This window comes from Odocoileus virginianus, chromosome 8 (assembly GCF_023699985.2).
Source record: "Odocoileus virginianus isolate 20LAN1187 ecotype Illinois chromosome 8, Ovbor_1.2, whole genome shotgun sequence".
NCBI classification, from domain to species: Eukaryota; Metazoa; Chordata; class Mammalia; order Artiodactyla; family Cervidae; genus Odocoileus; species Odocoileus virginianus.
Window position 1 is genome coordinate 3132250 of NC_069681.1, and position 24945 is coordinate 3157194.

Below are 24945 nucleotides of genomic sequence, written 5' to 3' on the forward strand. Positions count from 1 at the left end.
CACATCACACATGTTACCTTTTTTTTTTTTTTTTTTAATAATAGCTATCCTGACAGTGGGAAAGACCCTGATGCTAGGAGGGCTTGGGGGCAGGAGGAGAAGGGGACGACAGAGGATGAGATGGCTGGATGGCATTACCGACTCGATGGACAGGAGTTTGGGTAACTCCGGGAGTTGGTGATGGACAGGGAGGCCTGGTGTGCTGCGATTCATGGGGTCGCAGAGAGTCGGACACGACTGAGTGACTGAACTGAACCGAACTGATCCTGACAGTTATGAGATAGTATATATTGTAGTTTTAATTTGCATTTCTCTAATATTTAGTGATGTAAAGCATCTTTTCATGTGCTTTTGACTATCTGTATATGTTCTTTGGGGAAATGTCTACTGAAGTCCTTTACCCATTTTTGAATTGGATTGTATTTAGATTTTGGAGTTCTTCATGTGTTCTGGATATTAATCCTTTATCAATATATGATTTGGAAGTGTTTTCTTTCATTCTGTGTGTTGACTTTTTACTTGTGGATAGTGTCTTTTGATGTACAAAAATTTTAAACTTTCATAAAATCAGTTTTTTTACATTTGCTTTTGGTACCCTGTGCTTTTGGAGTCACATCCAAGAAACCAATGCTATGTCTACTGTTAATTAGCATGTATTCCATCACAGGGATTCTAATTAGGCAGTGGACTTGCAAATTTGCCTACATGCCTGTTTGAGCTGTTATCCTAAACCCGAGGATTGATTGGTCATGAGGCTGGGGGTCCCCATGATGACTGCTTATGGTTTGAACCCCTGGTAGAAGTTGAAGGAGTTTAGAAAACTCCATGCTATAGCTTGCTCATATATTTCAAGAAAGTATTCAGTAGGTAAGTAGTGCTGGGAGAGTTAGCAGTGAATACTTCCACGGTGAGGGCCTTGGGGCCAGTGTTACTGCAGTACAGTGACAGCCAAGTAGGATTACAGCCCCGTGAAGAAACTCTAGCCCTTTTCCCTTCCATCCTTCTTCTATAATGTATCTTCTTCCTGAGAGAAGCTGGGTCCAGAAAGAGCAGCAGAAGGCCCAAAAGCAAACCATTCTCACCCCCGCTCAGAGGCTGATGGCTGGTTTGGAGGGAAGAGGGACATATGAGATTGGAGTTTTAAACTACTCTAGGTTATATGCTTATGGCTGAATGTGACACCAAATCTTTGGGATCTGCAGAAGATATCCTTAAATTTGGCAATGACAGGAGAAAAACAAAGCTATTTCAAGGACAGACATGAACAAGTTAAAATTGTTTAACAAAATGACTATAACATAGCTATCAATATGTTACATTTGCTTCTGTGCTTTACGGTTTATGAAAAAGTCTCACAAACATCTGTTAGTATATATCAATAAATATACATAATATTCATTTGTGTTTTGTAAACTGTAAAGCTCTATGAAAATGAAAACTTGATTAATTAAAATTTCAAATACTTGTTTTCATATAAGCTATTATTTTGAAAGTAGTAAGAGAGAGCCCCTAAATATCTAAAACTTGCCTTGATTTACTCCATAATTGAAATACCTTTCTTACTTCCTAAAATGTTTTATGACAGGTTATAAGGTACAAAAATAAGAGAATATATGACTTTTGCTAGACTTTATACTGCAGTTTTTATACTGTTTATACAAAGTATTTCAGAACTTAGCATTAAAATTGACTCAGAATTTCAGTTTTGTTTACAGACAACATTATTGAATATTTGCATAATATCCACTTTATGGTGTGCTCAACATATCTTACTCACTGCATATTCAGTATTGGAGTGATGTTGCTCTTATGTGTGTATTGCTCTCTCTGTTAGTCAGGGTTCTCCAAAGAAACATAGTCAATTGGCTGGATAGATCTATATCTATCTATGAAAGAGATTTGTTTTAAGGAACTGGCTTATGCAATTATGGAGATTAGCAAGTTACAAGTCTGAAGATTAGGTTGCCAGCCTGGAGAGCCAGGAAAAAGCCAGTGTTGCAGTTCAAGTTCAAAGTCCCTCTTGCTTGGGGTAGGTCAGTCTTTTGTTCCATTCAATCCTCCAACTGACCAGATGAAGCCTAGCCGTATCACGGAGGGCAGGCTGCTTTAGTCAAAGTCCACTAATTTAAATGCTAATCTCATCCCAAAGCACGCTCACATAAACACCCAAAATGATGCTCTACAAAATATCTGTGCACCATGGCCCAGACAAGTTGACATAAAAAGTTAACCACTACACTCCCTTTGTGTGTGTTTATTTCTCATTTAGGTGTTAGAATCCCAGTTAGTCAGCTTCCTTCAAAAGCTTTTGGGGAATTCTTTGGCCTCCTTTTCTTTTTTCCCCTTAATTAAGGATCTAGTAGTTCTCTAGTAACGATTTTAGAGCTAATAGTGTAAAATGCTGCTATCCTAATAATTACTATTGGTCATTATTCCTATGTGGACCCCTTCACACTCCTTATGACTCCTTATGACTCCTTATGACTTTATAGGCATTAAGCATTATATATTGGGTCTCATATTCAGATTTAATATTATGATGTTCATACTATTTAAATATAAATAGGACCTTGATTTTCCAAAGCTGTATTCTCAAATACTGTTTGAATTCCTCTTCTATAATGTTACACTCATGTTTACTTATTCATGCCAGACAAGGATTTGATAGGATGGGCCTCCTCCTGAGACCTAAACACCCTAGGGACTCATAGACATACCACCATGCATCTGGTCAATTAAGCGTGTTTCACTTGTGTGTTCTAAGACCATATTGTATATATCTGAAACTTCTACTAATTCCATGGTCCTTACTTATGACATTGAATTCATCACTTCTCCCCCTTTCCATCCTTACGAGCTTACTCCTTAAGCTCTTTTTTTGGTTTATTTTTTGTTTTGATCTTCATTTTTGAATAGACCACAGTAACTTCCCTTCCTTCCTTCCGTTGTTTACGTATAACCTTTTAACCAACCAATTCTCCATCTCCAATCCAATGGATATAATTTAAGGTTTGTTTTCCTAAAATGCAACTCACTTCATAATATATTACTGGTTATACAGATACTGTTTTTCCATACATGAAATATTTCACTGTTTGCATGCAGAAGTTGAAAATTACTGTGACATTCAAAATCCTCCACACCCTGACTTCTTTAGCTCTCCAAGTTCATCTATTATTTACCTACACCAGTACTCAGTTCCAACAGGGACACGCTTACAATTCCCCAAGTAGTCTGCTTGTGCTCTGCGTCAAGCAGGTCTTCAAATGTTCTTGCCAGCCACATCCTCCCTCTCACTTGTTTCCCATCCAGGTTCTACCAGATTTCAAGGTTCACATGCTTCATGCCTTCTGACAGGCATTCTTCTTTAACTGCTCCCATTATTTCAATCTTACCTACTGATTTTTCTGTACAAAATATGGCCTTTTGGTCTTCAGAGTTCTTTTTTTAATTGCTATGTGAAGAAGACAACTCATAACTAATAATTTATAACCTACCTTGCAGGTGAGAATTTGTAGATGCCTCTTACATGTATTGGGGCTTCCCCAGTGGCTCAGAATCTGCCGACAGTGTAGGAGACCTGGGTTTGATCCCTGGGTTGGGAAGATCCCCTGGAGAAGGGAATGGCTACCCACTCCAGTATTCTTGCCTGGAGAATTCCATGGACAGAGGAACCTGGTCAGTTATGATCCATGAGGTCACAGAGACAGGACATGACTGAACATCTAACAACACTTTCACTGACACGTATATGTTTACAGTTCATATGTATTTAGGTGAATAGTCTCTCATTTGATTCTAACTATGATCCTACCAGGGAGGCAGGATGGATATTAATCTTATTTGAAGATAAGACAGGCTTAGAGTCACAGCCTTAGGTGAGGTGACTGGTAATGACAGGGTTTTGAGCACAGGACATTTTACTTTTTTGCTTTGCTAACATATACCTCATCATTGTTGTATGGATTAAAAGAATGGAGTATGTGCATGGATGCATTTTTTAATCTGTACAGAATTAAATAATCATATTTTTATGTTCGTATTTATGGACAGGGATCTCATTGAATATTCCCAATATTGATTTTTTTTCCAATAAATCTTAAATGAACTAGGATCAAAGCATGGGAACATGTATATATATGCTCTTTCTCTTAGTGAGTTTATTGTCAACTTGAAAAATTAAACAATAAGGGCAAATAACTGTGGTGTTGGAGAAGACTTGAGAGTCCCTTGGACTGCAAGGAGATCCAACCAGTCCATCCTAAAGGAGATCAGTCCTGGGTGTTCTTTGGAAGGACTGATGCTGAAGCTGAAACTCCAATACTTTGGCCACCTCATGCGAAGAGTTGACTCACTGGAAAAGACCCTGATGCTAGGAGGGATTGGGGGCAGGAGGTGAAGGGAATGACAGAGGATGAGATGGTTGGATGGCATCACCGACTCGATGGACATGAGTTTGAGTAAACTCCGTGAGTTGGTGATGGACAGGGAGGCCTGGTGTGCTTCGATTCATGGGGTCGCAAAGAGTCAGACACAATTGAGTGGCTGAACTGAACTGAACTGAAGGGCAAATACAATATAAATATTAGTGCTTATAAAAACACTTATTACAGAGGGATGAAAGACAATGATATAATGAGACAAATGGAACGTACTTAAATTTCTATAAATTTTCTTGTCCTTCTGAAAGTCTAAAAATTATTGTCAGGAAGGAAGAGAGAAAATAAGGAAATGTTTACTCAAAGCAGAAAGAAAACCAACATAATTTATTATTATTATTATTATCACCACAACTATGCTAAGTTTTTGGCATATTTATTTAACAATTATACAATATTATGAAATAATATTATCATTGTGACCATATCTAAAGTTAGAAAAGTCAGAGTTTCTCCAGTTATGCAGTTAATGTTGAGTTCATAGTAATAATAATAAATCACATTGTTGTGTTAAGTAGTAGCTACCAGTGTATTGTCTAGCACATTTGTTTAATTAAAAGGAAAGAATTCATCCTCCCTTCATCTTTTTTTAAATTTTTAAACACATGAGCAGTCATGAAATATCAACAAACTCCTGAAGCTCTCTTTGGTACAATATGGTCTTAGTTATTTTGAATGAGAGAGAAAGATACCCTAGAAATTAAAAAAAAAAAATCCTGAAAAGCTTTATTTTGTAATATTACTATTTTAGAACATTTTGAAAACTTCTGCATATTTATCAAAGCCATACTTAGTCTACTTTGAGAGTTCAACCAGCCATTGATAATTGAATAATAAGCCAGATTTTTGCTAATAATACATCTTTGCTGTTCTTAAGTATTCAGCTGCCACAAAAAGCAATCTGCTTCAAGTAGAAAGAATACTACAGATCTGAAATATAAAGATATCCACAGTAGGATTAGCTGGGTTGTGATGTTCACCTGCAAAATTACATATTAGATCTCTGTACCCTGTCAAATATTTAAGTAACAAATCAAGCAAGAGAGCCTTTGTCAGGCTCTTATTTGGAACCAGATGTACCCTAGACTTTTGTCACCATCTGTATATTTAATCTTCGATATGAAAGCATCATATTAATTATAACTGCCCCACTAATTACATCACATTGTTTAGGATATGAGGTGGTGAATGTATCTTTCAGTGCAGGTGGTACATTTTTTTTAGAACTATAATATTCATGGCAAGCTGGACAATTTATTTATAATTCACCCTGAGTGAAATTCATTTCATCAAGAAAGTATGTAGATACTTCAATCATTAGAGAAATCAGTTCCCCTCATTGTAGTAATTTTTCTTTTTATAATAAAATTTTTTCTTGGAAGAAAAACGACTTTGCTGTAATTGGTTTCTACTATACTTTATTCTTTTATGCATACACCTGTCTTCTTATCTGCGTGTCTCTCAGATTTAAGGCTGCAGCATTGACTCTGGTTCATGGTGGTATTTGTGATGCCCTATGGATTGAATTGAAATCCTTTGAACTCATTTAGGCTGTGACATTTTATGGCAGATTAATTAAAATGATTCGTGGTTACTTTAGCCTCAGCAGGAAAAGTGAACAGGTTTCTGATATGAAAGTCTCTCTTTGACTTCTCTTGCTTCCTGCCTGATTACTTTAGCATTCTTTGCATTACCATGTTTCCTTTACAAGTTATTTAACATCAATATTTGGGTTGCATACATAGGTAATTTAGTAGTTGTGGGCAGAATCAAGACCCTTGCAATACTATGTGCTTATAACCCATTATCTATCCTTGAACCAAGGGACACAAGCTTGCTGGGAATGGAGCACCACAAACGCCAGATCAGACTGCTGTTAGGATTTGTTCCAGCGATGCTTCAGCTCACTCTGCTGGAAGAGGGAAACGTGGAGAATGCCTCATGCCATGACTCCACAGTGCAAAAGCTTTGACTCCTAGAAACCGTTTCCCTCTAGACAGGTCAAATTCACAAAAGATAATGTGAAGTTCTTTAACTCTTTTATCTCCGAATGGTGATTCCTTCATATAATATCTAAATCAGAAAGTGACAATTACCTCCTGTCTAATTATTCAGGAACATTTAAGCTTCAACTATGATTATTAAAAAAAAAACCAGTAACCAATAAGTATGTAAAATATATCTTACAGAACACTGTATTAAGATTAACAGAAATGTGGGCTTCCTTGGCGGCTCAGATGGTAAAGCGTCTACCTGCAATGCGGGAGACCCAGGTTTGATCCCTGGGTTGGGAAGATCCCCTGGAGAAGGAAATGGCAACCCACTCCAGTACTCCTGCCTGGAAAATTCCGTGGACTGAGGAGCCTGGTAGGCTACAGTCCATGGGGTCGCAAAGAGTTGGACACGACTGAGCGACTTCACAATTCACAACTCTTGGTTACTTCTTTGGGTGATTTTTCAGATGGCTTCTTTTCAAATTTTTGGTCTCTTATTTTTCCCCTTTCTATATTCTTGTTTTCATTTTATTTTTTTGCTCCTCATTACCCTGATGGAAAACTGAAATTACACTATGTTCATACTTATTAATAGTTCTAATAAAGTGTGTTCTAAGAGCAAAAGGAAAAGATAGAATCACAAAATTCTTAAGAGCTGAATGGAATACATATTCTCTCATATGGAAAGGAGATTTTAGAATTAAAAGTTAGATAAATACCCTAAAATGTTGTGAAAGAGATCAACTTGGCAAAAACTTTCAAGGAGTAAAATAAGATTTGATGTTAGATGAAGTTTTCATTTTAAATATATCTACCAAATATTGAGATGTGAATAGTGAATTTGAAAAGTTCAAACAGTGAATTTGAAAAGTACTATGGATGATAATATTACATATCTCATTTGTTTCAAACCTGTTTTTGGTAGGTACTACAATTATCACTGTGCCTAATTCACAGATTAATTCATGAGCTATAGCTCATGATGCTTATAGCACTCACCTAGTTTTGAAAAATGTTTTGGTGGGTCCTTGACTTCAAGTCTTTGGTTGCAATCCAGAGCTTTTTCCTTTGCACTTAGAGCAATTAAAAAATGAAAAGACTTATTAATACATATGTTGGAATTATATTTGTTTTATTTTAATTTTATATTATGTTTATGGTCATTTTTTTTTAAAGTAGACTACCAAAAACAGATACTTATGTTCAGACTTAAAGTAGCCAGTTGGCTTTATTTCCATGCATTTTTTTTTTTTAATTCTTATTGGAGTGTAATTGATTTACAGTGTTGTGTTAGTTTCAGGTTTACAGCAAAGTGAATCAGTTTTACATACACATTGATCCCTTCTGATAAATGATACTCTTATAACACTCTAAGACTTCTGATTTGGGTCAGTCAACTTAGTCTTGTGAACTCCCCAGTTCAATGAGTTCTCTCCAGGAGACAAAGCAGAGGCTCTATAAACTGTGGAGAAGCTGATTTTAAATTGTTAAAGCTGATGGCCTAGGAGAGTATCAAGTCTATTTCAGTCCAGGCTCTGTTAATGACCTCAGGAAGGGAGAGTCCTTTTCTGTACTTACAATTGTCTAACCAATGTGGCCTTTGGTTCTTTCTGAACTGTGGGCCCCCAAAGGCAAGACCTTTCATGAGGTTCATTGGTGGTTCCTTGGGGACCTTGTTGGTTCATTTCCTGGTCTGATGACCACAGTGACGTACAGCCTCCTTCCCCCTTTTTTCCGCGAAAGGCATGGTCTCTGAGAAACCTTGCTTCTGGGCTCTTCTCACTCCACCTGTGCCTGGAAAGTTGAGATAGGTCCCAATGACTTAACATGGCATTCTTTTGACCATGTCACATGTATGACTCCTTGAGTGCTAATTTCTGGGAATATAAGCTATTTCCAAATAACATGTCTCTCAGTTCACTCTGTTCCTTTTGATCATTTCTCAGCCAAATGGAGTACATTTGCCACTGGTCACTTTCAAACAGAAGGCAGGGCTAAGTCTCCAGTTTGGGGATTGATGCATGGGCATCATTGTGGGAGAAATAAGTTCAATGTTCTGCCACTGCCAACCTCAGCATGCGGAAGAAAGGGGAAGAAATAGCTATCTCATGACTTAACTCTTCTCAGGAAGACAGCCCTCCCTTCCTGGCAGGAAGAGTTAATTTTGGAGACTTATTACACTGTGAGATTTTAAGCCCATGAATCAAACTTCCTTTGAACATGACTATATGGAGTTTAGCATCTTTTATTTTTAACTGCGAGCCATTTCAACAGATATCTTTGGACTGGTTAGTAGCCCCTTGGGGAGCAGAAAGGCATTTCAACTTGTACTTTATTCATATCATACTGTATGTTTAGATAGATAGACAAAGGGATAGATAGATATGCATTATAAACACACATAAATTATATATTATATTCCCAGTTTTGTAATAATGCCTAAATGAAGTGATTATGTTTAAAAGACTATAAATAACAGTTGGTAATAGGTATTTAAAGTTCAGGTCCGGAGACCAAGAAGAGCTGATCTCTCTTGTAGGCATGTCCTCAAATAATAAAATTGACACCATGGTGGAATTAGAGATTACCATACTAAGTGAGATAAATCAGACAAAGGAAGACAAGTATATGATATCACTTCTATGTGGAATCTAAAAAAAAAAATGATGCAAGTGAACTTATTTATGAAACAGCAACAGACCCACAGATGTAGAAGGAAGAGAGAGGGAGGGAAGGATAAATTAGGAGTGTGGGATTAGCAGATACAAACTACCATATACAAAACAGATGAACAACAAGGACCTATTGTATAGCATTGGGAACTATAGTCAATATCTTGCAATAACCTATAATGAAAAATGATTGAAAAATATATATATACATATGACTATATATATATATTTGAATCATTTGACTGCATACCTGAAACTAACACAACTGTACTTCAATTAAAAAATAAGCAATTAAAACCTCATATAATAAGTTTTTGTTCACTAAAAATGAAGGCTCAAGGACCCCATCACTATTGGATAAGAAAACAAATAAACATACTGGAATCTACATTTAGGAAATATCACACATGGTATTCATGCACATAAACTTTGAGGATCACTGATGTAAGCTATTGGGAGTTGCTGTTGAAGTTTGAATCTGAATATATCAGGATAAAAGCACTTTGTATATGCCTAGTTGGTGTGGAAGATGCATTGGAGGAGGGAGAGAGGCTCCATGAACCCAGGTCAGGGACCTGGTAATGGTTCAGCTGAGATGGTAGATTTACTGGTGCCAGCGTGAAAGGAAATGAAAAGACAAGTACAAGAAACATGAGTTACTGTGGGTTCACAGCACACGGAGAAGGCGTCGAAGCCTTTAAGCTTAGATGGTGGGAGCACCGATTCCCCTTTCCCAGAGGGAACATAGCTGCGGAGGAGGATGGTGGCAGCTGCCGCCTGTGAGTCCATGCTGAGCTGTGGGTGGTTTCCTACCCCGCACATGTGAGTCATGCTCCGCTTTGGAGGACGCGTACCAGGAACAAAACTCAGCTCTGCTCTGCAGGAGGCGTCTCCCTGCCCAACTCAGGAATTTGAAACAGTCGGAGAGGTGGCTAGAGCTGGGAGACCCTAATGCTGCCATGTTCAGGGTAGCGTTGGGCTTAAGCCTCACCTAACTTTTTCCTCCTGGGTAACAGGGAGGCCTGGCGTGCTGCGATTCATGGGGTCGCAAAGAGCCGGACACAACTGAGCGACTGAACTGAACTGAACTGAACTGAATATTTCAAAACAATTTTCAACTGCTCATAATATAATTAAACTTTTTTTTTGGTATTTTTGTAATCATTTTACAAAATTCTGTCATATGGGTCCTTCTGTCTACTCTCCAAAGCAGAATTCTGTGCTAGACAGAGCAATCATCCTTCTCTTGATATTCACGAGGAGAATTCCTGCATTCGCTTTATGCCTTTATGGGGCATTTACTTTAGTCCCACCCTTGCTCTGCCTGACCTTCCAGGCACAGTTCAAATGTTTCTTTGAAAGTTCACCCCATTTCCTCTCTTAGTCTCATTATTTTATTTGAGTTACTCTAGAACTTTATACACACTGCATTATTACTCATTATCTTATGGCCTTGTAGCTATTTATGACTCCTCTCTCCCTCTCTGTGCAGACTGTGGGCCGGGAGAGCATCTCTGGGCCAAGGCTCTGTTTGTTCTTCACTGAGAACAGGGGTGTCAGACTTGAGGAAGTCTCTATAAATTTGTCTCGCCAAGTTCTGGACAAAGAGTCAGTGTGCTCCGTGGGCACCATCAGGTTCCTGCTGTATCCTATTCAATCCTGAAATCAGGGTTGGGGAAGGAAGCCCAGACAGTAAATAAGTCAGTGAAGCTGCACTTGAAGAAGGTAGAAAGAGACACAACCCAGGATTTCTTGATTCTTCATCCTGGGGGCTTCCCAATTAGCTCAGTCTGTTTTATTTCAGAACAGACATAGCTGTTTCTTGAATGTCACTTAGGATCCTTTTAGATTACCCATTGTATTTTAAAATCTGCCTAATTGTGTTCCATGGAATCTGTTATTCACTAAGAATGTTATGCACAATTCTGATACCCTTTTTCCTTTCATCAGTATGGGAAATGCAGTGAATGAGCTTTATTAACTCCAGCATCCCACAACGGCCCCCATTGTCATTATCTATGACATTTTATGTTTTTTTTTCCGGCCTTTTTAGAAGGCATTCAGAACTGAATCAGTTTTATCTACAGTTGAATTTAAAATTCACAGGGGCCATTTTAAATGCATTGTGATAGTGCAAATAGGCAACATTTACCTGATTCCCTTCATCCTCTAATTTTGTCATGCTGCTGAAAAGAGCTATTGACTGTGTCAGGCATGATTTGCTCTTTATAAAACCTTGCTTATTGCTCATGATTCCATCATCCTCCAGATTTTGATAAATTTTCTCTCTTTGGGCCTGCTTTATTATTTTACTGTTGATATTAGACTTACCAGGCCATCATTTTTAGGTTCACTTCTCTTGCTTTTCATCAAATGTGTACTTGCTCCTATATACTCTCAGATTACCTCTGTATTATAGCTGATAACACAGTGACTGAAACTTCACTAGTTGAGGCTTACACACTATACTAAGCATGACTATTACAGAAAGGCCTCTTTTAAAATGCAAGCATCATGGAACATGTCACTTACTTTAAATCCTTTAGTGACAATTAGTTTTCACCACATTTTATATTGAAGTAAAATCTTGAGGACAGGAAAAGCCTGCACAAAGGGGAGATGGAGGAGGGAGGCTGGCGGGAGGGAACAAGGGCAAATGAAACGGGGTCTCGCCAGCTTCTTACCATCTGGAATAAATGACTCCTGTTTTTCAAGGAACAAATCTTCACTAGGGACAGTCCTTCCCCCTCACCCTGCATAAACATGCCGAAACTAATACTAGGGCAAGCATTAAATTCAAAATTATAATCTACATTGCATTTAGAAAAAAAAAAAGTACTTAATTCACAGATCAATTTTAGGGCAAATGACACTGGAGAATTACATGTAATTTTAAAATATTATCTATTTCCCAGAAATAATATGGATTTGCTGTAATAACAGCAACAGCAAATGTTGACTGAATACTTACTGTAGGCATGCTCTTGTTTCTCTTGGTAAGCTTATGGGGTAGATGCTATAATGTTCACCTTGCACTTATGAAAATACTGAAGCGCAGAGAGGTTATTGGTCCTTTGAAACAAAGCTGGGATCCAGACTCAGGCAGTTCCAGAGCAGAAACCACGCTGTTCAACACTACTCTGTGCTCGCACCAAGGATGACAAGGTCCATCTTCTCTCCTGGCTTGTATTTTCTGTTACAACCTTGGAGGAATTCAGGCTTCAATCTTATATGTCCATTTGCTTGTGCTATTTTGTTTTGTCTGTTGGTTGTTGTTTATTAAACATGGACTTTCAAACTATAATATGTAAAATGAAGAGGGAAAAATAGACTCATTGCATAACAGAGGTATTTATGAAAGCCTATGGAAGAAATCATAGAAAAAGCTGGGGAATTCCAGAAAAACATCTACTTCTGCTTTGTTGACTCTGCTAACGCCTTTGACTGTGTGGATCACAACAAACTGTAGAAAATTCTTAAAGATGTAGGAATACCAGACCACCTAGCCTTTCCTGAGAAACCTGTATGTTGGTCAAGAAGCAAGAGTTAGAACCGAACTTGGAACAATGGACTGGTTCCAAATTGGGAAATGAGTACGTCAAGGCTGTATATTATCATCCTGCTTATTTAACTTATATGCAGAGTTGTTGTTCAGTTGCTCAGCTGTGTCTGACTCTTTGTGACCCCATGAACTGCAGCATGCCAGGCTTCCGTGTCCATCACCACCTCCCAGAGTTTGCTCAAGCTCGTGTCCATTGAGATGGTACATAATGAAGAGTACATCATGCAAAATGCTGGGCTGGATGACTCACAAGCTGGAATCAAGAATTGCCAGGAGAAATATCAACAACTCAGATATTCGTATGGTACCACTCCATGACAGAAAGTGAAGAGGGACTAAAGGGCCTATTGATGAGGGTGAAAAAGAGAGTGAAAAACCTGGCTTAAAACTCAACATTCAAAAAAATCGAGATCATGGCATCCTGTCCCATCACTTCATGGCAAATAGATGGGGAAAAATGGAAACAGTGACATATTTTATTTTGAGGGCTTCAAACTTACTGCAGATGGTGATTAAAGCCACTAAATTAAAACATGCTCCTTGAAAGAAAAGATATGACAAACTTAGACAGCATATTAAAAAGCAGACAAAAGTCTGACACACAAAAGTCTGTCACTTTGCTGACAAAAGTCTGTACAGTCAAAGTTATAGTTTTTCCAGTAGTTATGTACATATGTGAGAGTTGGACCATAAAGAAGGCTGAGCACCAAAGGATTGATGCTTTTCAACTGTGATGTTGAAGAAGACTCATAAGAGTCCATTGGACAGGAAGGAGATCAAACCTGTCAATCCTAAAAGAAATCTGAACATTCATTGGAAGGACTGATGCTGAAGCTGAAGCTCCAATATTTTGGCCACCTAATGCAAAGACCCAACTCATTGGAAAAGACCTTGATTCAGGGAAAGATTGAAGGCAGGCAGGGAAGTGGGTGACAGAGGATGAGATGATTGGACGACATCACTGACTCAATAGACATGAGCTTATGCACTCTGGGAGGTAGTGAAGGACAGGGAAGCCTGGTATGCTGCCGTTCATGGAGTCACAAAGAGTTGGACACAACTTAGTGAATGGACAACAATGGAAGAAATTGAAAATCCTTCCAACTGAGCAGAAACTTGAGGTGAAAAATGGAGAATTCTGGTAAGTGTTACTAATTTAAAATGAACAAATGCAAATTCTTTATGACATTTTTTTGGATGGAATGTTAATCATGTTGTCTTAATAAAAATAATAAATTCTTATTTAATGCTGGAAATGTTTGGATATCATCATGCTGGATACAGAATGAGATCTCAAGAAATAAAAAAGCAACATAACACTCTATTCAATCTTAGTTAAGCATAGTGGTATTTGTATTTTTAGTCAGTCCTTCATTCACATATTCACTCATTCATTCATTTGATAAATGCCCATGAGAATTCACTGATATCATTTAGCCACAAGGTATATACCTTTCATATAATAAGAAATAGAGTAGGATAATGTTTCATTTATCTCTGGAAAGAGCTACAGTACATGTGGAACTGATAAAGGACTATCAAACCATGTTATGGTGGGTGAACAGTTTGGGCCATTTAAAGAATTTCTTATATTTTGTTATAAGAAATATAAGAATTTCTTATATTTTGTTATCAATTTAAATTTTTACTTTTCTTGAACATACATCAATTTAAATGTTTACTTTTCTTGAATTTCTTATATTTTGTTATTAATTTAAATGTTTACTTTTCTTGAACATACATGTCATATCATGAGGAGTTTTTCATCCTTATCAAGAAAATTGCTGATACATAATAATATTTTTATGTTGGAAATAGTAATTAAATACCTACTATTCAAATAAATACCTAGTAAAATAGCATGTTTTCCTTAGAAATATATGTTCCATGTGATTATCCAGGACTATAAATGAAGAAGCTATTATAAGATATAATTGATTCATTACAAATTTTGCAATTTTATTTGTTATCTTTTAGATATAATTTGTCACTTGCAAGCTTCCCTAGAATATTAGAAAAAAATAGAATTATATAATTAAATATATATCGACCTGTTCCATTAAAATTTTGCCTAGAATCTTAATTAGGAAACTAATGCATAGTTTTATAATGTGTGAGATTTTAGAGGATTAGTGTTAATTATTTTGAATTTTCTTCTCCATAGAAGTAGAAAAAACTCATTGACATAAGTTCACTGGTCAAGATAGTAAATAATTTTTTGTATTTCTTTTTTTTAAACCATTTCCCTTTATTTTGTATGCATGGATAAGCTTATTAAGACATTTTAGTTATAAGTACAAAGGCTCCCATATACTACTCTTTACCACCTCCATCTTTTATTCCCTTTATGAAAACATAAAGTCCTCATAGCTGCTTTAGAGATATAAAAATCCCTGATTTGTTTGAAAAAGCTTTAGTACGCATAGAAAATGTTTAAAGAGGCTTTGGCAAAATAAAAAGTAGAAAGCTTTTAAAGCAGATGTAGAGATTCTGTCAACTTAGAAGCAAGGCCAAGATGGCAGCGTATATTGGAAAACGATCCAACTTGGGTCATCAGTTGCTTCTTGAGGTTGGTCTAACAGCTGGAGTATTCTTGTTATTAACTAAGGGTCCTTATTAACCAGGGGCAGTTCAGCCCTGTCTTCAGGGTCCTCCAAAACGCTTTGTAAAATAATTACGATGGCCCAAATTAAGGAAAAAGCAAATAACTGTAATTGCTCTGGTACATATACTTTGCCAAGCCAATAAAAACTGATTTCTAAGATGTCAGAAGGACTTTTTAACTGTCAAGGAGAATTAAAATTATGTTGTCTTACTTTTCTTTCTATATTTAAAATATTGCTTTTGTTTTGAAGTATTATTTCATTTTTCTCTGAAAATTTGCACATTTAAGTTTTCAACTAACAATAAGAGACTAATACTTGTTTCCTTATTTTATATTTGCAGAATGTTGATTTATGTCTTGTGTTAGATGCTGTGGAAGATATGAAAAGTTAATAGGCAAAATCTCTGCCTTCAAAGAGAGTATGTTCTCTTTGGGGGAGAAAAGAAATGCGTAAATGAACAATTAAATAGTAATGGAAGGAACTCTAAAAAAGTACTGAACTTTTATGCTAGACTATGCAGATAACTACACATCACACTGACTTATGCAGGCACAATAATGTATTTTAGAACATTATAAAAGAAAATGGAAATGGTTTAGAAAACATTCAGGTTTTTGAAAAAAAATTCCAGATTCGATGTCTGCTCCTGCTACTTACAAGTTGACTTTCTTGGGTTCCCTGAAATAATTTCTCCTTTGCATGGTCCTTTTAGCCATTGGGAGAATAAAAGTCAGACATCAAGCTGGACCTGCCATTTTTTTTACTGAGTGAGACAGTACACATATGTGGAGGATTATGTAGACTTGGGGGCTTTTTCTAATTGTCTTTCTTTGCCAACAGCAGCAGCAGAGAAAAGAAAGTGGAGAGGAGTGGTCTAAATGTGAGTATTGAAGAGGATTAAGGAAGTGAGGAAGGGTGACCAGATGACAGAATGTCCTTTAGTTCAGTGCTACTCAAAATGCTGGCTTATGAAATATTTATACTGAAATTAGTACAGAAATTGAGAGCTAAGTGTTTAGAATTTTTATGGCAGTTGGATAGAGTAATTCTATGCTAATTTAGTAACAACTGGGGAGAGATGATCTGTGGTTAAGACTTCAACCTTTCAATGCAGGAGTTACAAGTTGAGGAGTTACAATGCGGGTCTTATGTGGGTCTTACCTCCCCAAACACCTTGCAGTCTAAAAACAAAAATACAAAACAGAAGCAATATTGTAACAAATTCAATAAAGACTTAAGAATAGTTCACATAAAAAATCAGTAATAATATTCTGAGGCTGTATTTTTACATCTTTAACTTTTTCTCTTTGTTTTTCTAATAATTTATTTTATTGAATTTTAAAGCAGTATCAGCCTGCAATTGATTCTTCAGCTCCAGTAGTTTGGAAAACCCTGTTTTTACCAGAGTAGACATTTTAAATTCTACCAATTGAAAGTTGATAAATTAGCACAGTGATTTTTTTTTTAAACTGACATCACAATTCCTCCTCTTTTTCAACAGTGATGTACACATTTTATTATTGTCAGTAGCAGAGGCTTTGAGGGTTTCATGGCACCAGCCTGTCTACGCTTGAATGAGGGACTTGCAGGAAACAGGGGCATACTGAGATTTTCTTGCCAGTGTCATAGATGCAATGAAAAACTTGTAAACAAACGGGTGAATGTTTAATAATGCAGAACATCACAGCAGCAAGGGAGTATATGTTATCCAGCAAACAGCACTACGACAAATGCCAGACTCTCTAGAATATTCACAGGACCAGGGCATACATTGCTTCAGCCTGGTTGATGCTGCTCAGGTAAACTTCAGTAGTCAGCACTTCCTCCCCTGACGACTTAACATAACCCTGGCTTAGAATCTGGTAAATAACTTGGGGAAGTGAAGACCAAAGAAGAAATGTCTGGCATTAAAAGTAAATCAGGTGGGAAGAGCAAGAAAGACATCTACAAACAAAATCTGTTTCCTGCTCCCATTTCCTCTTAATTTCTGGCTGACTTTCCTTAATTTATTTATTTTGTGTGTGTGTGTGTGTGTGTGTGTGAGAACTTCCCAAGCAGAATTGATCTTAGACAACACCTGGATAATAGATTTCAGAAGTTTAGGACAAGCTATTTTTGGATTTGGTGACCAGAAATCAGAAACATCAGCAATAGCTAACAAAACTCAGTCCGTGTATTGCAAGTACTGTCAATGAATGCCTGCTTTTACTCCTTCCTTTTTAAAAGAAAAATGTAGTTGACAAAGTCATCTATTTGCCTATCACTTCTACACTTATATTTAAAAAAGAATTTTCAATAACTTTAAGATACACTTTTTACCAATCCAGTTTTTTAATTTGGAGATTTTTCATAGGTGCCCTTTTTAATAAGAAAAGTCCAAAGGCAGAATGATTTAATTATAGGAGCCCCAGAAAATTATCTTAGCATTTTTTATTTTTTAAAACTTTGAGACAACTGTAGATTCACATGCAGTTGTGCAAAATACATTGAGTCCATGGATCTTTCACTCAGTTTCCCCCAAAGCATAATATAACTATTGCATAACAATAGTACAATATCACAGTCAGGAAACTGACATAATTTACGGAACTAATTCAGATTTTATCAGTTTTACATGCAGTCATGTGTGTATCTATGTGCATATTTAGTTCTCTGTAATTTTATCACATTTGTAGATTTGTGCAACCACCACCACTGTCAAGATACAAAATACTCACATCACAAGGATCTCCTGAGCTACTTTTTTATAGCCTAAGTCACTATACTTCCCCATCCTCCCCGAACCCTTGGAAAACTCTAGGCTTTTCTCCATCTGTACTCTTTGTCATTTCAAGTACATTGTATAAATGGAATCATACAGGACAGAAGACTATGTGGTTGACTTTTTAAATTCACATTATTCCCTATTATATTATTATTATAACCAGGCTATGTGTCTATGTTAATTCTTTTTTATTGCTGAGTAGTATTCCATGGTATTGTGGGCCACAAGTTTCAAAATCATTCACCCATTGAAGGACATTTGGATTGTTTACTTAGAAATAGTCTTTTTTTTTTCTTTTGTAATTGAGATAATCCTCACCATGATCTTATTCTCAAAGAACTTATTTGAGCAAAGAGATCTGTAAATATTCACCCATGAGACTGTTCCCTGGGCTCCAGGGCTGAGCGGAACGTGGGTAGGGAAAGGGAGGGGAGGAGAGGGAGTCGGGGGGAAGAGAAACTATAGAATTCCGAGTTGAATTCCAGTCGCCTCAGTGCAATGATCCCTCATAGGGTCTCTGTTCTGTACCGGGCCATGTTTCCCATACCCAAGGGAAGATCAAATTGCCCTGGAGATGTGGGTTTCTCCAAGGAGAATCTCCCTCAGGACCCAAAGTTTGCTGCTGAGGGCGTATCTCAGGCCAGAAGTACCAGGAGTGTCGCAGTCTCCGGGTAGGATAGCAACCACCGTTATCCCCTGTGAGGTGGAAACCACGCCGTTAGGCGGCGCCTGGCCAGGCACTCCAGTGGCGGTGGGAGCACTACTGAGAAACTGAGGTTTGTTTTTTCTGCGGAGAAGCTGAATACCCGTGTTTGGGCAATTCCAAAGCGCGGGGCCGAGGCCTACATGCTTCCAGGTAGAAACGGTGGGTGGGATACAGTGGGTGAGGGGCGGGGAGCCCGCACTGACGCCCTCCCGGCAGCCGGGTGGCTGCGACGCCAGGAGCGGCTACTGCTACGCGTTGCCGGGAATCCGGAGTCCCCTCTTTCACCGCAGAAGTTTGAGCCGTGACTCCCACAGCGGTGAAAGGACAAGGTGGTGTGAGCGGTGTCGCTCTGGGCAGTGGGTCAGCAGGGGGAAGGGGCCAGGGGCTTCACTCCTCTTGTTCGTTTCTCTTGATTCTTAAGGGAGTTACAACGGCCCAGTCAGGTCTCAGGTTGACAGTTCCAACAAGTATTTCTCAATATGATTCATAACAGAACCTAAGAGTTGAAGGATCTTGTGTAAAACATACACACAGAGGTGATGGGCCAGGAATAAAGAGACCTTACCTCTTGTTCTGATATTCTTCATTCAGTTTCCTCAAGTGCAAGACATAAGGACAGTTTTGAAAGGCTTCTTAACATTAAAATTGTATAATTCTGTCAAAACCACCAATGTAAACATTTCCATGTTCCATTGAACTATCATGCTTCATTACCAAAGCTATTGTTATTTAACTACCATTTCAAAATTACTGGGCTTCCCTAAGCTCAGTTGGTAAAGAATCCGCCTGCAACGCAGGAGACCTGGGTTCGATCCCTGGGTTGGGAAGATCCGCTGGAGAACCGATAGGCCGCCCACTCCAGTATTCTTGGGCTTCCCTTGTGGCTCAGCTGGTAAACAATCCATCCGCAATGCGGGAGACCTGGGTTTGATCCCTGGGTGGGGAAGATCCCCTGGAGAAGGCAAGGCTACCCATTCCAGTATTCTGGCCTGGAGAATTCCATGGACTGTATACTCCATGGAGTCACAAAGAGTCGGACACAACTGAACGACTTTCACTTCACTTCACTTCACTTCAAATTGCTATATTAATATTTATCTAAAGATATATTTATCTGTCAAAAATATATATGTATGTGTGTGTATTTATGTATATTTACACTTATATTATGGGCTTCCCTGGTGGCTCAGAGGTTAAAGCGTCTGCCTGAAATGCGGGAGACCTGGGTTCGATCCCTAGGTCGGGAAGATCCCCTGGAGGAGGAAATGGAAACCCAGTCCAGTATTCTTGCCTGGAGATTCCCATGGACGGAGGAGCCTAGAGGGCTGCAGTCCACAGGGTCGCAAAGAGTCGGACACGACTGAGCGACTTCGCTCACTCACTCACTCACACATAGTATATGTAATATAATTTTACCATTATTAGGAAATATTAAGAAGTACTGGAGGTATGCCATTATCAGGGCTTCCCTGGCAGTTCAGTGGTAAACAATCTGCCTGCAATGCAGGAGCCATAGAACATGTGGGTTCAATCCCTGGTTTGGGAAGATTCCCTGGAGGGTGCATGGCAACCCATGTATTCTTTCCTGGAGAATCCCATGAACAGAGGACTCTGGTGGGTTATAGTCCATGAAGTCCCACAGAGTCAGGACACAGCTGAACTGATGTCACATGAATGCAAGCAAAGCACATATTTAAAACTGATAATGGTATGCATGAATGCTTAATTCTGTGTGAGTGAACACTGCAGACAGACAAGTCTATTTGCTGAACTGGAGGGCCTGTGTGTTAAGAGGAGGTGGGGGTCGGGGGCAGTGAGATTTTGGCAGGCAAGGCGCTCCAGAGGCCACTTGGCCCCCAAACCTCTGCTCTCCAATGAATTGAAGGCTCATTAGAATGGAAGTTCTTTCTTGGGGAAGAGTTACACACTTTAACACTTACTGCAGTGCTCATGTCCATACCTAGAGGCGCTCTATTAGGGAGCAGACGGAGAGAGAAGGAGATAGGGAGACGGAAGGGTGGAGGTGTGCGCAGAAGGGCCCAAGCTTTTAGTCTGTCTGCCTTAGCTACCCCAGTGCTGTATCGGACTTTCAAGGATTCCCATTTGAGGCGACCACCCTAGAAAAACCTAGAATGAACTACCTCTATTATTATTCTCTCCTAACATTAGATATAAATTGCCACAGATAAAAATTACTTTACAGTGAAATTACTCTTAAGGAAGAAATTCATTGTCTAACTAAAATAAACAATTTCATCTGAATCTGAATAAAAGCAGTAATCTTCAACAAAAAGCTTCTTTCAACACTAAACTCATTTCACTCATTTTAAAGTATCTAACCTCAGCAATATGTCTTTTGTGCCGGTTAGAATAAAAGCTTTGATGTGCTTTTGTTTCCAGATATGTTACATTTTAGTTTTGCTAATTTCAGTTTAAAAAAGAAAAAAAAAAATCTCACAAGTTGTCATTCTTTTTTCTTCAGATGCTAACAGGTAATTTGTTTTGTTTTTTTGTTAATGCTGGCTGGATATTTTGATAAGCCTCAATGCAGCAGCTGTAATGGTAAATTTTGACTTTAGTATTCACTTCTGATTATTTCCCTGCTGATCATTGCACCACTTAGAAGAGCATAGCAATTCACACATATTAAGAAGAAAACAGAATACATCAGAATATTTCTCTTTATGAAATATCCAATTGTTACAATAAGACTCGCTTACATTGATATAATGTTTGTAGTAAACAATTTACTTTTTATGATAACACACTGTTGAAGAAGGAAAAGAGCTATTATTTATTATTCAAATTTTAGATGAAGGAATAGAAGCTCAGGGAGGACACTGACGAAGGCATAAAAGTATTAAAATAGGGGTTCCAGAAGATCTCGAAGTTTCAGTTCCTGATTGAGTTATCTTTCCTTTTCATTGTATGACTTATATATTTATTTTTTAATCACCTAAATAAACTGAAGTGACATTTAGGACCTATCAAGCTTCTCTGTGCTCTTTATACTTGAGGCAGCTTGTTAAAATTAAAGGGATTTCCCTGGTGGCTCAGTCGGTAAAGAACCCACCTGCGATGCGGGAGACCAGGCAGGGTTCAATCCCTGGGTTGGGAAGATCCCCTGGAGGAGGGCATGGCAACCTACTCCAGTATTCTTGCCTGGAGAATCCCCAGGGACAGAGGGGCCTGGAGGGCTGCAGTCCATGGGGTAGTAAAGAGTTGGACACGACTGAGTTAAAATTAAAGGACCCCATTACGGAGGAATACTCAAGAGCGGTGGTCCAAGAATCCTATCCACAGCTCTCAAACCTCTTGACCATTCATTCAATTCAAAACAATGGAGAGTCTTTGAAGAAGGGACGAGCTGACAGCATAGGATTGACATATAACACAACCAGGTGTGAGACAGATAGCTAGTGAGAAGTCGCTGTATCACACAGGGAGCTCAGCCTGGTGCTCTGTGATGACCTAGAGGGATGCCACAGGAGTGGGAGGGAGGCGAGCTCATGGGGGAAGGAACATATGTACATCCATGCCTGCTTCAGGGTGTTGTATGCCAGAAACCAATACAACACTGCAAATTAAACACTCCGGTTAGAAAAATAACACAGTCTCTCTGGAGAGAGGAGCTACACTGTGTGCACAGCTCCAACCTCCTCGGAAGGGGAGGGGTGCTGCTGCCTTCTTCTCCAGGCAGGAAGGGTGGGCTTCCAGCAGCTCAGGGTGCTCTTGGTGGGTTCCTTCCATTCATGCTTCAAGTCCAAGAGCAAGGCAGAGGGAGTGGAGGGCCCCTCTTGGTTACTGCCATCTTCATGGACAATGAGGATGCATTTCCTGCGGACCACAGAAAGGAAATTCTGCCTAATCTGGCAGTTCTCCAGGGGTCCAACGATTGCATCTCTGCACTTTCACTGCTGTGGTCCGGGTTCAATCCTGGGTGGGGGAACTAAGATCCTGCAAGCCTTATGCAGAGCATGACCAAAAAAGAAAAAAAAAAAAAAAAAAGGTTTAATTAGGACTCAGGGGTGAATAGGTGGAGCACAAGAGTTTCAGGGCAGTGAAACTACTCTGTGTGGTACTATAGTGATGGATATTTATCGTTATATGTTTGCCCAGACCCTTAGAATGTGTACCACCAAAAGTGAGCTGTGGGCTCTGGGTGATGATGACGTGTTGATGCAAGACCATAAGTTGGAACAAATACACCATCTGGTGAGGGATGCTGACCCTAGGGGATGTTATGCAAATGTGGAATCAGGGGGTAAGTGAGAAATTTGTGTCTTCTGCTCAATTTTGTGTCTAAAACATCTCTAAGAAATCAAATCTTTTAAAAAGAAATTCTGCTTGACAGGACTGCTTCAGAGGGTGAGGAGAAGCCAACAACAAAGGAGTCTCATTCCAGGGTCCCAATCTAGGGAGGGGGAGCAGAAAACAGAGATGAGAAGCCCCTCCTCCCCAGGCCTTAAGTTCCAGCCCCACCTGCGGTGGGAGTAAGGGGTTTCTTACTGTTGAATGAGGAATGGAGTAGAATCAGTTCACTAGAACTGTTTTAATTTTTGAGTAGCGACTGTAAATTTGTAACCCAAGGGAATTGGACTTCTTTTAATTAAAAAAAAAAGACTAGGTTTTTGATTTAGTGCATTTCTTTCCTTTTTTTACCTTTTGCTACTTTTCTCATCATTTGGTATTTTGCTTTTGTGTTTTCCTATGATAAAATCATCATAAGTATTTCCATGCTGTTATGAAATCTTCATAATCTTCATTGTAATGACAATACTGAGTTCCCTGTGTGAGTGCTGCAATTTGATTTCTCATTCCTGGGCTGCTGGATCTACAGCCTATTTAGAAAAATTTTAAATAGTTTTTCCCATATTTTAGAATAGTTTGTTTATTTGTTTTAGAATACAAGCTTACTATCATTAATATTTTTATAATAATTTAATAAATAGCGCCTATAATTATAAGTTGCTCTCCTAATCATAATTTCAAACTAAAAATTCAAATAAGAAAAGATTCCAGTTTATCTAAGCCAGTTTTGGAGGTCATCTTTTCCAAAAAGTTTGCTAACTTAGCAAGTAAACATTTTTCACTATAGCTTTGGCTTACATTTCTTTGATAACTAGGGGGCTTGGTGTTTGTCTAATTCTGTGCATTAAAAGCACTTTCTGTTTTGCTTTATTTATTAAAAGTTTTTTTTCCCAAATGTGAAATGATGAGAAAAATATTAAGACTCTATAACAAACACATGGTAAAGTGATACGAACAGGTGAGGCAGAGGGTAGAATTACAGCTACTAAGTAAACATGTAAGAAAGTGCTGATATCAGCAGTTATTAACAAAAGGAAATTAAAACAGTAGTGAGGTTTATAAAGATATCACCTCTCTGTTTATTACCTTTTGTAAATTTGAACCCAATCTTTTATTTACCTTCTAGATCTTATTAACTTTTTCACATGAAAGAGTTTTTATTTTATTGAGTTAAATACAGGATTATTTCCTCTTTTTGTGTTTAAGTAGAAAATCAGTCTGTCTTAAAAAATGGATAAATATTCCTATCAGTTTTCTCTGATCTTTTCTAAGTCAACCTTTTGATTCATCAGAAGTGAATCATGTTGCATGGTAAAAACTGAAGAAATGTGTGAATCCCACTCCCTCAAGGCCCATTTATTGAATGATCCTTTCATTATTCCTTGGCTTGTGATGCTTCTTTTATCACATATGCAAATATAATTTCTTTTCAGTCACCTTATCTGTTGCAATAATCTGTATGCTCATCAATATATAAAAGTAGACCAATGTTTTAATTACCATAATTGTACAATTTGTTTTAAATACATGGTTTACTATTTTTTTTAAAGATTTCAAAGATGTTACCAGATATTCTAACAGATGGGGTTTAAATTATTTCCTCAGTATTGAAAATGGATCCTGTTATAATTTTACTCTAGTCACATTAAACCTATAGATTAATTTTGGAATATTTAAAATCTTGACACTACTGAGTAGTATAAAATTTGATAGTTTTTTGTCTTAGATATAAATATGTTTTCTTTTTTAAAAAGTTTTGTCTCTAGACCACTCATTTTTCTCATCTGGATAGTTCTTACTTAATTTTTGCTATCTCTGATGGGAATTCTTGAATTTGGTATATAGAATTGGAATTAATGTTTTTCATATCTAATTCTTACTCTTCCACTTT